Source organism: Danio rerio, chromosome 16, assembly GCF_052040795.2.
Source record: "Danio rerio strain M-AB ecotype USA chromosome 16, GRCz13ab, whole genome shotgun sequence".
NCBI classification, from domain to species: Eukaryota; Metazoa; Chordata; class Actinopteri; order Cypriniformes; family Danionidae; genus Danio; species Danio rerio.
The window spans coordinates 55,622,501-55,637,197 of record NC_141036.1 but is presented as its reverse complement, the minus strand read 5'-3'; positions in this window follow the sequence as shown (position 1 = coordinate 55,637,197).

The following is a 14,697-nucleotide window of genomic DNA, read 5'->3' as shown; positions in this document are numbered from 1 at the left end:
CTTTCTGATGTTATAGAGTGCGAATCTGCAAGATCGAGCACTTCTAGAAATGTGGTCAGAGAAGTTTAGTTGGTCATCAACTGTTACTCCAAGGCTTTTCACTGTTTTGGATGCAGTAATGGTTGCCCCATCCATTTGGATTGAAAAGTTATGATGTAGAGTCGGGTTGGGAGAAACTTCAAGCATTTTCTTTTTCGTGAGGTTAAGCTGAAGATGATGATCTCTTATCCAGTGTGAATTGTCTGACAGGCAGGCTGAGATGCATCCTCTGGATAATGCTTCATCAGATTGCTCTGGTCTTCTGAAGAAATTCACAACTTGGTCTTGATGGTGAATCTCCTCCAGAATTGTATTTATTTATTTATTTATTTATTTATTATTGTTTGACAGCAACTCTTTGTTTACAAGTTTGTTGGCGTTCGAGTACTTGCTGTCATGTGATGTGCATTTGACAGGATGGCCAGTACCTCACGTTCGTTTCATACAGATTCTTAAACCGAAAAACTTTTGTTTTCAAGTGCATTTGGTTCATATAAAAGCACAGATTTCAAGCGTTATGTGTACATATTTATTATGTTTGTGAAGCAAGTATTCACTGAGATTCCAGTGTGTTTGTTGAACACCATCGTAAAGACACATGTCTGGGGTCCGTTCTTCATACGTGGATTACTCAATTAGCTTGATTTGGATATTTGACACGATCCAGGATCGTTTCGTTCTTCAAAACTCATCAAACAGTTGTTGTCATAGTAACAGTTCTGGTAGCTCAAACCTGCTCAGAAGCAGGTTCAATTCATATAAACAGGATTAGATTGAGTCAGTTCAAGCAAAGATAATACTGAAAGTATGTACCAAATGCTGGTAATTTCTTACAGTAGTTATATACACTTGGAAAAATAGTAAATATATATATATATATATATATATATATATATATATATATATATATATATATATATATATATATATATATATATATATATATATATATATATATGTATATACAGTTGAAGTCAGAATTATTAGCACCCCTGTAAATTTTTTTCCCTAATTTCTGTTTAACGGAGAGCAGAATTTTTCAACACATTTCTAAACATAATAATTTTAATAACTCATTTCTAATAACTGATTTATTTTATCTTTGACATGATGACAATAAATAATATTTTACTAGATATTTTTCAAGACCTTTCTATACAGCTTAAAGTGACATTTAAAGGCTTAACTAGGTTAATTAAAGTATCTAGGCAGGTTAGGGTAATTAGGTATAACAAGTTATTGTATAACGATGGTTTGTTCTGTAAAGAATGGGGAAAAATATAGCTTAAGGGGGCTAATAATCAATTAATCAAAAAATCAATCTAATAATCACCTTCAAATGGCTTTTAAAATTTTAAATCTGCCTTTATTCTAGCCAAAATAAAACAAATAAGACTTTCTCCAGGAGAAAAAATATTATCGGACACACAATTTCCTTGCTCTGTTAAACATCATTTGGGGAAATGGGGAAAAAGAAAAAAAAGTATAAGCAGGGCTAATAATTCTGACTTTAACTATATATATATATATATATATATATATATATATATATATATATATATATATATATATATATATATATATATATATATATATATATATATATATATATAGTTATATATAATTTTATATATATATATGTATAGTTATATATAATATATATATACATATACATACACACACACACACACAAGTGACACGTCTTGTGTACTCTATAGTCTTTGGTTCAGTACACCCTTACGAGTTATATGAAGCAGATCATGAGTTCGAACACAATAAAAGCTGTCCTAAAGTTAAGAGTAACTGCACATTATTGCGAGGTGTTACTATCGCCTGTGGCTCCAGCACTAAAGCAGTGACAGAAATTATACCTTGTTCTGTTTAGCTATCGTTAACCTCCAGAGTTCTCCCTGGCAGCTTTCAGTGTCATTAAACCAGAGCGTTTCTTTGAAAAAAGGAGGGAAGGTCATCAAAAATGCATTTGCTAAACAACCCAAACACAGAGCACTCAAAGAGCGAGTGCACTTAAAGGTGTAGTTTACCCTAAAACCTTGTGTCATTCCAAACCCCTGACTTTTTCCTTTGTGTGGCATTGAAAAGTCTGAAATAATGCACTCAAATGTTATTGAGGGCGAGTAAAGGATGACAGGTTTTTCATTTTTGAGCAAGCTATTCCTTTAAAGCCTTCAGTCAGAGAAAAAAAAAACAACAACCCCTCAACTTCTTAATGTTTTCCATAAAAACTTTATAATGTTTGCCTTAAGGGTGGATTAAGGAATACGGAGGCTGGGAAAAAAGCATAAAATCGATCGTTAGGAGGACATCTCAAGGGTCTCCGAAAAAGAAAAGCCCAAATCACTTCAGATGTTTCCAGTTCATTTCCATAGGAGATAAAGTGTGTTTTTACAGGCGTGATGTGAGTTATTCACACTGTCTGCAATATTAGACGGCGGGCGACGGTTGCTAGGGTTTTATGCATGACAGAAACAGTGGTTTTGATTCAGAGGACGGGCTGTTTCCAAGCAGATCAGGAACTATTTCGGGAAATGTGCAAAAATTATACATGCACGGGTCGAAGATGAAAAGAGGTTTAGATGTGTGAGCTTTTTGTTCATTTCTGTTTAATCAAAGTATTACGAGCAAATAATAATGACGGTTATTTATATTTACCATTGTTTAAAGAAGACACTGTAAGAACTGGTTTTAACCACAGCGGTTCGAACTGTAGTTCTGACGAGTGGCTAAAAAGTTATCAACATATGGTAAAAAAACTGTACATTTCTAGTCAAAACCATTCTTCTGCAATCTCATACCAAAAACGGAAATAAGGGCAGTATTAATAGCTATAAATGTGGGAGAGCATTGAAATTATGTGATTGTATTGTATTGCAATATGGAACAATTAAATGTTAATGTTAAATCAAAAGCAATTCAAAAATGCTTAAAAAATGAGATGATTTAATGACAATAAAATGGTCACAACAGAATTAATTACAAAATAACTGTATAAAATGCTAAAACATGAAATGATAAAAACATATTATATAAATTGTACCCAGCTTAAATGTAAAATTAAAGTTAACAGAGGTAGAAGAAGAGACACAGGGGGAGGGAGAGAGGGACAAAGAGAGTAAGCCCAGAATTTAGCCTGATTGCAGTAGAGTCAGAGAAGATAGACTCCAGAGGAGGAGAGGAGCAGAGCAGGAAAGAAACAGAGCAAGTAAAGACAGGCCAGGAAAAGAGACAGAGCAGAGTTTTACACCTATCCACTTGTTAAGTAATGACATGTTGGTGACGTATGTAGTACTGTTTCCAGGTCCAAGCCGCCACTCATTTGAGTTGAGAAACTATTTGTTTATGATCACTTTTAATTCATAACACACATTAAAGTTAGTTTTGTATAAAGTCATAGTGTACACAACAATCTCTGGGCTTGCTGCATCACAAATACCAAAATTTTACAAATTTATATAAAAATGAATGACTTTCTGACCTTCAGATATTAGGCATGGACATGTAGATTGCGATGGTGATTTTCGAAAATATTAAAGCGCTTTGTAAATGTTTATTATTATCATTTCATGTATCTCCCCATACAGTTGAATAGAGCGCTTGGACTCGGAAGCCACTTCGAGTGACGTCACACCAGGGGCGGACTGGCCATCTGGCAATTCTGGCAAATGCCAGAAGGGCCGGACCATTTTTTAAATGTGGGCCGGTCACCTATTTTATTTATTTATTTTTTCATATGTATTGTTTTTTAAATGTAGGCATCTTTTATCTTGTGCGAGATGTGAATATTATGATGATGATGGTGATAATAGTAAGAATAATAGTAAATGTTAAGCATTGGCCCAATTGGCAACAACCGGCTGGTGTGAGATGGGCCGACCCAATCTGAGGCTAATAAAAATTTTTTGTAATCAAAATCTGGCAAGAATGTCAAACAAACAGTAAGTGCAAAAAAAAAAGGGAAAGGCAGTCAAGTCAGACATTGCCAAATACATAAACTTTACTGATCTAGTCTCGAAAGGGGTCAGCGTGATGGCGCAGTAGGTAGTGCTGTCGCCTCAGAGCAAGAAAGTCGCTGGTTTGAGCCTCATCTGGGTCAGTTTGTGTTTCTGTGTGGAGTTTGCATTTTCGCGTGGATTTCCTTCTGGTTTCCTTCACAAGTCCAAACACATGCTATAGGTAAATTGGGTAGGCCAATTGTGAATTGGGTTACCCAGTATAATGGGTTGCAGCTTTAAGGGCATCCGCTGTGTAAAACATATGCTGGATAAGCTGACGGTTCCCAGATTAATAAAGGGACTAAGCCGAAAATAAAATGAATGACATGATTGCATATATAAATGGGTTGCTTTTGTTCCAGTCACATACATTAAATGTTTAAAAATATCTTAAATAAGGTACTGCTTATATCATTTTACCATCTGTACACCAATATAAGTAGTGAATGTGCGTGTCCTTGGGTGGGGCTGTGTCGGTGTGGTAATGTGGGCTGGTGTGGCTACAGTGCCAGGGCTGATTTTTAGTCCCAGTCGGCCCATGCGTCACACTTAACAAGCGGATTTTGTATCTTTCTTGACCATGTGACTAAAGCCCAAATACTGAGACATTCAAACTGAAATGAGTCTGATTCCAGCGACGCTACAGGGACAGACGAGTCTTCGCTGAGGCCATCTTCCTGCCTAAACCACGGCGAATGAAGCTCTGCACAAGACTTTTGGCCAGCGGAGAAATTAAAATGGTCGTGCCCAACTGAGTCTGGTTCCCTCAAGGTTTTTTTTTCTTCACTCCCATCAGGTGAAGTTTTTTTTCCCTCTCCGCTGTCGCCACTGCCTCGCATGGTTCAGGATTGGTAGAGCTACGCATCGATGAATTTGCTCTTCAGTGTTTGAACTCTCAGTAATGATTAAATCACACTGAACTGAGCTAAACTGAACTGAACTGAAACACTAAAACCTGAACCACACTGTTCCAGTTACTGAACCACACTGTTCCAGTTACTGAACCACACTGTTCCAGTTACTATGACCATTTATGTGAAGCTGCTTTGACACAATCTACATTGTAAAAGCGCTATACAAATAAAGCTGAATTGAATTGAATTGAAATTGAATTAACCAATCAACATGTGACCACATCATAAAACCCCCAAAGTCCACACACCAGGCTCTGATCTTATCTGCCTTTGGAGTCAGTATGGACATTCTTTGATGAAAGGCATGTTTTCCATATAAACAAATGCATATGATAATTTAGCCTCTTACAACACCCAACAGAATGTCATTCGTATTTACCATGGTACACAGAAGTCATCAAAATATTCTAGTAATATTTGATAACATTAAAGTTTGCCTGACATATAAACTGCTTTTATTTTAGTATATTGTTGCATTTTCAACTGAAACAGAATATTTAGTAGGGGGTGGGGATTTTTTTATGCATCATTCTCTTGTAGCAAACCTACTGTAAAAGGGGCATGTTTACAGTCCGTGTGAAATTTAAATTTACAATGCTTATTTTGCTAGCGCATATTGCTAGTCTTAAAATTAATTTGTGCAACGTCATCCGCTAAAAAAAAAGTTTGTTTTGGTAACCTTCAATCAAAATTTGACCGTTTGATTCCAAGCAGACACACAACTTCATAAGACGTTAATATTAGGTTCGGTTTAGATCACCAGCGTCTAAAGACTGTTATTTTAACATCCAATAAAGATGTGAAATGACATTGATATTTGGTTGATTTTAGGTTGTTGAAAGTGACATCATATGTTGAAACCAAAATCATATTGACGTCAAATACTGACATTTATTCAACAAACGAGGATTGTCAAAAGTATTGACACTTGAAATTTAACAAAAGTGCATCTCCAGCTAGTGGATCTCTCATATATCTGCTCATAGATGGATCAACTGATAGATGAGGCTTTCAAATGCTCCAGTGTCCGTGTATCTCTATTAGTGGGTTGTCAAAATTATAGACTTTGGTACCAATCAATGCTGGAATATTATAAATGTCCATTTCCCAGTTTACCAAGTATAAACATACTGCAGTTGCACAGATATTATGATGTATTTGATTATGTCAAGTTGTCATAAAGGCATATCAAACAAGCCTGTGTGAATTGTAGCCTCAGTTTCCTGTTTTTAGCTGACAGGAGTGGCACCCTTTGTGGTCTTCTGCTGCTGTAGCCCATCCGCCTCAAGGTTGGACGTGTTGTGTGTTCAAAGAAGCTCTTCTACAGACCTCGGTTGTAACGAGTGATTATTTGAGTTACTGTTGTCTTTTATCGGCTGGAACCAGTCTGGCCATTCTCCTCTGACATCAACAAGGCATTTGCGCCCACAGAACTGCCGCTCACTGGATATTTTTTCTTTTTCAGATCATTCTCTGTAAACCCAAGAGATGGTTGTGCATGAAAATCCCAGTAGATCAGCAGTTTCTGAAATACTCAGACCAGCTCGTCTGGCACCAACAATCATGCCACGTTCAGAGTCACTTAAATCACCTTTCCTCCCCAATCTGATGCTCGGTTTAAACTGCAGCAGATTGTCTTGACCATGTCTACATGCCTAAATGCATTGAGTTGCTTCCATGTGATTGGCTGATTAGAAGTTTGCGTCAACGAGCAGTTAAACAGGTGTACCTAATAAAGTGGCCGGTGAGTGTATATTTATTTTTAATATTTTAAATTAGGCTTCCTTTTGGTAATTTTTTATATTTATTTTTAATTTCATAAAAATTTTGTTTTAATTTTTTGTACTTTTGTTGTGGACATTTTTTCATTTTTATTTAGATAACTATTTGGTTTATTCATCTTTATTTCAGTTTAAGTTTGATTTAGGTTAAATTCTGTTTTTATTTACAGTTCAGTGCTTCTTTCAGAGTTGCTTAAGAAAAAACAAAGTTAATTTTTAGTTGCTAAGAAAATATTAATTAAATGTTTTTCATATTATATTTATATTTAAGCTTATTTAGTTTTTCTTTTCACCTTTATTTCAATCAACAAAACCTATTAATAGTTTTAGTAAGTGACTTTTACAGAAAATGTTTTTGGCCTAATGAGATTGTAGATTTCAGATGGACATTTTTCAGCTCTGTGCTTCATCCGCTCACCCTACACAGAAATCTGAGGCCTGTTTGACACAATCCTCCTCTGCTTCTTTCCTTCAGAGACGCTGAATCTGCGTGTGTGAGTGACAGTAATATATGCAGCGGGCACAGTTATCATCTTAATAGGACTGTCAGCGTGTGTCATCTCAGGGCTGTGGGTGACAGCAGATGCATATCGCACAGAAAACAACTGGCATGTCCACAATGTCACCTTGTTGTTTTCAATGTCCAAACATTCACAGGAGCAATAAATTAGTTGCAGCAGAAGCCTGAAAAAATAGATTTACTACATTTTTAAGGTAAGTGGTTGCAAACAATTTATATGGGCTGAATTTAAACAAACTAATTTAGTGGCTCTGTGGTTAGCCCTGTTGGCTCACAGCAAGAAGGTTGCTAATTCGAGCCCCGACTGGGTCAGTTGGCATTTCTGTGTGGAGTTTGCATGCTCTCCCCATGTTCAAGTTTTTTTTCCAGGTGTTCCAGCTTTCCCCTACAGTTCAAAGACATGCGCTATAGGGGAATTATTCATTCATTCATTTTCTTGTCGGCTTAGTCCCTTTATTAATCAGGGGTCGCCACAGCGGAATGAACCGCCAACTTATCCAGCATGTTTTTTACGCTGCGGATGTCCTTCCAGCCACAACCCATCTCTGGGAAACATCCACACACACATTCACACACACACATTATGGACAATTTAGCCTAACCAATTCACCTGTACCGCATGTCTTTGGACTGTGGGGGGAAACCGGAGTTCCTCGGAGGAAACCCACGCGAACGCAGGGAGAACATGCAAACTCCACACAGAAATGCCAACTGAGCCGAGGCTCGAACCAGCGACCTTCTTGCTGTGAGGCGACAGCACTACCTACTGCACCACTGCTTCGCCTATTGGGGAATTCAATAATCTAATTTGACCGTAGTGTATGAGTATGAATGCAAGAGTGAATGGGTGTTTCCCAATGTTGGGTTACGGCTAGAAGGGCATCCGCTGCGTAAAACATATGCTGGATAATTGCCGGTTCATTCCAAAGTGGTGACCCCTGATTAATAAAAGGACTAAGCCGAAAATAAAAAGAATGAATGAAATTGGCTGTAGCCTATAAGTGTGTGAATGTGAGAGTGTATGGGTGTGTCCTAGTACTGGATTGCGGCTGGAAGGGTATCCACTGCATAAAACATATGCTGGAATAGTTGGCGGTTCATTCCGCTGTGGTGAACCCTGATAAATAAGAGACTAAGCTGAAGGAAAATAAATGAATGAATGAAATGCAGCCCTTATAAATTGTTTGCAACCACTTGCCTTAAAAAAAATTAAGAAGTAAATATGAATGAATTTATTTTTCAGTGTAATATTGTTGATTCTTCATGGACAAAATATGTTCAAAACTCCACCTGGCATTAGATTTAGAAGAACGAAGCATTTCTGCTCAGAAATATGATGCTTTTACTGTGTCACTGTTCATTTCTTACTCTATATTTTTGTCTTGTTTTCCTGTATAAATATCCAGTGGTTGCATTCACTTGAGAAGCAACATGACAAATTACTGTAAGTTCCTGTTTTGTGGAGAATGTTTAAAAATGAAGTGTTTATTCAAAACAAGAACACTTATCTTGAACAGTGAAGTGAGAAAAATATTCTTTCTTTTCTTTTTTGAATTTTTTTAATATTTGGGGAATTTTCATTATTACTATGAGACGTGCTATATACAAAAACACTCTCACCGCCCACTTTATTAGGTACACCTGTCCAACTGCTCGTTAACACAAAATTCTAATCAGCCAATCACATGGAAGCAACTCAATGCTTTTAGACATGTAGGCTGTTTCTCAATATGCGTTCTTCAGCGGTCTTGCGTCCTCGTGTTCTCGTGAAACGTCATCATCAGCTGCCTAAGTTCAGTTCCAATACTCAAGACCGCAAGTACGGAGGACGCGTGAAACTTCCCGGATGTGTTCTTGATATCGAGGACGCACCGATGCAGACTTCAACAGCGAGCTCGCTCTTGAAGTCCCAGAAGTCATTGCGACTGGAGGTGGGAAGCGCAGCATTTTATTTAGATTTATTATTAAAGTTCAGAGATATGAATTATTTACCTCAGGAGTTTCCCTAAATGAAACGGTGAAGGTAAACATTAACATGAACATCTTAATAAAGGAATAAACACATTAATTGTGTTTGTTTGATGAAATTCGTATTAAAATTAGTTTTATTTATATCGTGCAGAGTATATTTATAATGTTTTTATGCAACGTATATATTTTGAAGAGGGGGGAAACAATAAATTGTTGTATGAAGGCTGTAATGTTTAATTAATTTCCATTTAAAACGCGTGAAGGTCACATGACCATCAGGAAGAACGCAGCATCCCATTTCTCAAAGGACGCGTTCTCTGCCCTCGCGGTCTCCTGAGTTCGTTCTTCCGAGGACACCTGGCAAGACCGCACTCTACAAGAACGCAAGTCCATTCTCTGCGTTCTTGGAATTGAGAAACAGCCGTAGACATGGTCATGACGATCGGCTGCATTTCAAAGCGAGCCTTGTTGATGCCAGAGGTCAGAGGAGAATGGGCCAGACTGGTTCCAGCTGATAAAAAGGCAACAGTAGCTCAAATAAGCACTCGTTACAACCAGGGTCTGCAGAAGAGCATCCCTGAACACACTACATGTCCCACCTTGAAGCGGATGGGCTACAGCAGCAGAAGACCACCCGGGTGCCACTCCTGTCAGCTAAGAACAGGAAACTGAGGCTACAATTCACACAGACTCACCAAAATTGGACAACAAATTGGAAAAACGTTGCCTGCTCTGATAAGTCTCGATTTCTGCTGCGCCAATAAGATGGTAGGATCAGAATTTGGTGTCAACAACATCAAAGCATGGATCCATCCTGCCTTATATCAACAGTTCAGGCTGGTGGTGGTGTAATGGTGTGGGGATATTTTATTGACACACTTTGGGCCCATTAGTACCAATTAAGCATTGTGTCAACGCCATAGCCTACCTAAGTATTGTTGCTGACCATGTCCATCCCTTTTTGAACACAGTGTACTCATCTTCTGATGGCTACTTCCAGCACGATATTGCGCCATGTCATTAAGCACGAATCATCTCAGACTGGTTTCTTGAACATGACAATGAGTTCACTGTACTCAAATGGCCTTCACAGTCACCTGAGCTCAATCCAATAAAGCACCTTTGGGATGTGGTGGAACTGGAGATTTGCATCATAGATATGCAGCCGACAAATCTGCAGCAACTGTGTGATGCTATCATGTCAATATGGAGCAAAATCTCTGAGGAATATTTCCAGTAGCTTGTTGAATCTATGCCACGAAGGATTGAGGCAGTTCTGAAGGCAAAAGCAGGTCCAACCTGGTACTAGTAAGGTGTACCTAATAAAGTGGCCAGTGTGTATGTATGTATGAGTGTGTGTGTATGTATGCATATCTATCTATCTATCTATCTATCTATCTATCTATCTATCTATCTATCTATCTATCTATCTATCTATCTATCTATCTATCTATCTATCTATCTATCTATCTATCTATCTATCTATCTATCTGTCTGTCTGTCATTCTTGTCATTACAATGGTGTTCACTTCATCACTTCACTAGATCATTTCCCTTTAATCTTGTAATCTCCAATATAGTTGAAATACCTAAAATAAAGTTTGGGAATTTAACATTTCACATTCAAGTGTGTTGTGGTTATTTTGTAAATGTGTTCACTTTTATTTATTTAACTTATTATTTCAATATATGTATGTAGTCTCGATTTATGTAGTTATAAAAGTCAATGGCAGATTTGTCAAATGGGAAAACATTGATTAATCCACATCAATTCCAATGCTACTTGAACTTTTACGTTTTTCTTCTGTAGCCTGCTGTGTTTTGTCCCAGTGTTGCTGCACCAGTGATTGGCTACTCGTAAGAATGTGCCAGATTGACCCAGATGAATTGGGTCATGTCCAATTTGCATGGCATATTGATTTTGATTCACACAAACCGTAGTTGCCTCTGTGTAATTTTGCATCACCTGCACACCAAATTGGCCTAAATCAGTCTAAGTGGAGGGCAGCAAAGCTCTCTGAAGAAACCCGGAGAGACACTGGAAAACTTTTCAAGCACTTTAATAAGGTAAAGTTTAAGTTTTACAAGGGAAGAAACAACACATAAAGCACTGCTGAGATAGCGCCCTGCTGCCATCTGCTGGATATGAGGAGCACTGCAAGGTAAACAAACACGCTAATGAAATGAAGTTTAAAACGCAAAGTGCTGTGTTATGTGTGCAGTAAACATATGAATCTGCATACACACAATATAATGTCCACGCCATCTGAGGTAAGTTAAAGGGGAGGCGGGTAAACATGAGATTTTGGTTGAAGACATCAGTAACGTTAGCCTACTGAAGATCTAAAAAAATATTATTTTATATAAAAGGTGTTAACAATACGTCTTCTTAAATCCCTAATAACTGGATAAACGTACTAATGGAAAATCTTTCATTATTTAAAATGCTATTTTGCGTCATGACGCGGTTAGTCAGACGTTAACTAGCTAACGTTAGCAGCTATCCTAACAAACATTTAAAACGCATAAAAATATACGCATATCTTCCTTAAATGTATCAACATTATCAGAACTTGGCTGAAAACACTTTGTACACAATCTACAGCATATTATCTGTCACTACTTCTTTTTTAAATAAATAAAACGAGAGAAATAAGAATGAATAAAAATATAGGGTAACGTTTATAGGCCTAGATTTCAAGATGCTTAATGGACTAGCTTAACGTTAGGTTAAATATCTATCTATCTATCTAGCTATCTATCTGTCTATCTAGCTATCTATCTACGTTATCTATCTTGTATTTATACATATACGCATATACTTGTATGCACTTCTATATTTTTTAAATGAAAACGGTGTCATGTGAGTGTAACAACATTCTGCCCCAGTTCACTTGAAAGATATCTCAATAGGTATAGATCAATATCTATGGATATAGATATCTCGGGTATCTCAATAAATCAAATCGTTGATCCATCAAACTGGGAGCGTAAAGGGAACATGGGTTATTTGCCCTCGTCCAGACGCCGACCGACTGAGGTAAAGGAAATAGGCCTACCGTAGAGAAATGAATGACTGGCGTTTACTGCCACAAGTTGGAAAGGAACTGAAAGGTACCCTGTCTGGTAGTATTATTTTATTTTCAATTTCAGTTCATTTATTAATCATTAATTTGTGTTCAGTGTTCAGCACTATTCTGCGACACCCATTCTTTTCTTAATTTTGAGAACCTTTTTCATGATCCATTTCAGATGTTAAGTACTGCGTGTGTTTTAATAACATTATTCAGTATGCTTTAGGTACGTTACACGTTTAGTCACTTAAAATGTCTGCTTGTTTTTAAACCGAATGAAAGCGCAGCGTCATTGGGAATCTCTGTTCTGGAATGCAGTGCCATGACAACAGTGGAACGGTTGGAGAAAGTCAAGACATTTTCTCAATTTCTTTGACAATTTCAGTCAATCCTCGCCTTTCCTTCGAAGTTCAGAAGGTATGTTTTGCTTATTTCCACTTTATTTCTGTTTTAGTTTTGCATTTTATGTGTTTACGTTTTCACCCAAACTGAATGTTACAAGTCATAGCTGATAACACTCGCCGATGCCGGGGGTAGGAGCCGGGGGCGCCGCAGGCCATCCGGGCTCGGGCCGATTACTAACGTTACCTGCTATTATCTGGGCGTTGTCCTCACGCGTTTAGGTCTTTTGTCGTCGTTGTTCCTTAAGGCGACATTAGTAACTATTTGACTTAATACCGTAATATTTTTATTTTCCACACTCTTTTCCTAATAACCGTGTTACAGGTTAGCAACACTGTACCCATCATTGAGGTAAAGTTGGCTTTATATTCGCACATTCGTTCATTTTTGAACGGGGACAACTTGTGACAAGGTCGATATTTTTAAAAAGCTATTTTGAATATTCATAAGCCAAATTGTGACATTAACTTAATAATTTTTTTAGCTTTTCTGTTTCTTATGTAAGCATTTTGTCAATTTTATTTGATTAAATTAGATTTTATTATTATTATCTTACCTATTTATTTATTTTTAACTTACTCCTGGCATCTGTTTATTCTTTGATTGTGTTGCTAATATAATTTCTCTCATTGTTATTTTGTTTTATTTCTTCATAATTGTTGTGAGATGTACAGGGGCGGAATTATTAATTTGGCCGTCCTAAGCAATTCCAGCCATAAAATGCAGTCCTAAAATGCACCCTTTCTACTTTTATTTAATTTTTATTTACAGTTCAGTCGATATGAAGTAAACTAGAGTCCACTAGAGCTGCAATGTGACTCAATGTTATAATGTGATTAGTTATAAATGGTATTTTCCCTACAAAACGAAGCATAATCTTAAACCATCTTTCAGATGAGATGTTAAACCGAGGTCCTGACTCTTTGTGGTTGTTAAAAATTCCAGTGTCCTTCGAAAAGAGTATAGGGGTTTCACGGTGGTTGCTAGATCGTCTCGGATACGTTTGTAGCCGGAAGTTAACAAGAATTATTTTTATTATTTATTAAATTTCCTATTTATTGTATTTTATTAATGTCTACCCCCACTCCAACCCTAAACCCAACCTTTACAGCACTTCAAAAACAGTAGTTGTACTGAATATGATTTGTTATCTTTGAAATTACCCAATGAATTGTATTTTTAACTCCACCCCAACCACCACAGTACTGTCAAAAATATTAATTATTGTTATACAGTGTCATAAAATATGCTTTAATTTTTTTTTGCAATATTTAATATTTGTTTGTTTTTTATACTCAAGCTCAGTGTTACTGGTTAACGTTTTCTTTGTGTAGTTTCTATCGTTGTTGTTGTTTTTGTGTCTTTTTTTTGTTGTTGTTGTCTTTTCCCCCCCAGATTTCTGGATTATAAGGTAACATTTTCTGTTCTTTTTTGCAATATTTGATATTTGTTTGTTTCTGTATACTCAAGCTCAATGTTACTGTTTAATGTTTTCTTTGTGTAGTTTCTATCTTCTTGTTTGTTGTTGTCTTTTTGTGTGTCTGTTTTTGTCTTTTTTCCCCCAGATTTCGGGATTATAAGGTAACATTTTCTGTTCTTTTTAATAATATTTGATGTTTGTTTGTTTCTTTATACTGAAGCTCAATGTTACTGTTTGTCTTTGTGTAGTTTCCATCTTGTTGTTGTTTGTTGTTTTGTCTCTTTTTGTGTGTCTTTTTTTTGTCTTTTTTTCCCCAGATTTCAGAATTATAAGGTAACAAACATATTTTCTATTATTTTTTGCAATATTTGTTTGTTTCTTTATACTCAAGCTCAATGTTCCTGTTTAATGTTGTCTTTGTGTAGTTTCTATCTTCTTGTTTGTTGTTTTGTCTTTTTGTGTCTTTTGTCTTTTTTTCCAGATTTCGGGATTATAAGGTAACATTTTCTGTTCTTTTTAATCATATTTGATATTTGTTTGTTTCTTTATACTCAAGCTTAATGTTA